Here is a 1607-nt window from a genome sequence, read left to right as displayed (position 1 = left end):
GTGATCTTATTTAAAAAGTGTCCTGAACAATATTCTAACAAAGATTTGACTTTTGAAAAATAAAATCAGAGTATTCTCAAAATAATCACTATTCTCAAAAATAATGAAAAAAGATTAATTATTTGAAAACAATTGACGCTCTTTGTGAACATAATATACCATCTCTTTGCATTTTGCTAATACTTCTCCTGTTAGAAAAACCAGCTTCCAGGAGCCCAAAAGGGATTGTGGGAGTACAGCTCTTTCCTTTCCGTCTGGCGGCAGCCATCAGGTCAGCCAAGATGGGTGCATACAAGTACATCCAGGAGCTATGGAGAAAGAAGCAGTCTGATGTCATGCGCTTTCTTCTGAGGGTCCGCTGCTGGCAGTACCGCCAGCTCTCTGCTCTCCACAGGGCTCCCCGCCCCACCCGGCCTGATAAAGCGCGCCGACTGGGCTACAAGGCCAAGCAAGGTTACGTTATATATAGGATTCGTGTTCGCCGTGGTGGCCGAAAACGCCCAGTTCCTAAGGGTGCAACTTACGGCAAGCCTGTCCATCATGGTGTTAACCAGCTAAAATTTGCTCGAAGCCTTCAGTCCGTTGCAGAGGAGCGAGCTGGACGCCACTGTGGGGCTCTGAGAGTCCTGAATTCTTACTGGGTTGGAGAAGATTCCACATACAAATTTTTTGAGGTTATCCTCATTGATCCATTCCATAAAGCTATCAGAAGAAATCCTGACACCCAGTGGATCACCAAACCAGTCCACAAGCACAGGGAGATGCGTGGGCTGACATCTGCAGGCCGAAAGAGCCGTGGCCTTGGAAAGAGCCATAAGTTCCACCATACTATTGGTGGTTCTCGCGGGGCAGCTTGGAGAAGGCGCAATACTCTCCAGCTCCACCGTTACCGCTAATATAAGTAAAGTTTGAAAAATTCTTTCAAAATAAAAAATCATCTCTTTGCATTTAGATAATAATACACCTGTTAGAAAAACCAGCTTCCAAGAAGATTTCGTGGGTTTTTCTATCTGCTCTATAAATGAATGAAAAGTTCTTACAGATTTTGATTACCACAGGGATGTCTATAAGCAGAATTAAATATTAATGTAAGTATGGATGTTTAATTATCAAGTAGAATTGATAATATTCTCAACACAAGACACCTAAAATAATTTGATTTTTTAATACTAAAAATTTATTTTATATTCAGAAATTAACTGTCATCATTTATTAATTGGTCAGACTTTTAAAATAATATCATTAAAAATAAATTTGTGCTTTCCACCAGTGCTTTAGGTTGCAAATTATTCAAAATGACTGAACCATGTCCAAATATTCTAATCGTTGTAATAATTCTGTTATAACAGAAGAGGAGCCACATATGTGAGTAATTAAATACACACTTGTTTCCATTTTAGGGTAATGTGGAAAAGCCTCAGGACTTAAATATCTGTCCAGTCCTGTAATCTCCTGGGTAGATCATAAATTAATGTTAATAAAGCCAAAGTATCAATTTTTGATGGGTCTGGAATTTGTACATATATATTTAATAATGAATCAGTGTAGGTCATTTCTTTATCAAGAAAGACATGTGCCATTATAGTTGTACTAATCTTAGTGGAAAG

The 1607-nt window shown here is 38.7% G+C and overlaps 1 pseudogene across 1 annotated transcript; it reads left to right on the top strand.

Moving 5' to 3' along the window:
- Positions 1-215: 215 nt before the first annotated feature.
- LOC113224939 lies at positions 216-933 on the top strand (annotated as a pseudogene). Its single transcript, XR_003309578.1, has one exon. The product of XR_003309578.1 is annotated as a 60S ribosomal protein L15 pseudogene (transcript).
- Positions 934-1607: the final 674 nt, after the last annotated feature.

This window comes from Piliocolobus tephrosceles, chromosome 2 (genome assembly GCF_002776525.5).
Source record: "Piliocolobus tephrosceles isolate RC106 chromosome 2, ASM277652v3, whole genome shotgun sequence".
Taxonomy (NCBI): Eukaryota; Metazoa; Chordata; class Mammalia; order Primates; family Cercopithecidae; genus Piliocolobus; species Piliocolobus tephrosceles.
This window is presented reverse-complemented; position numbering and strand designations above follow the sequence as displayed.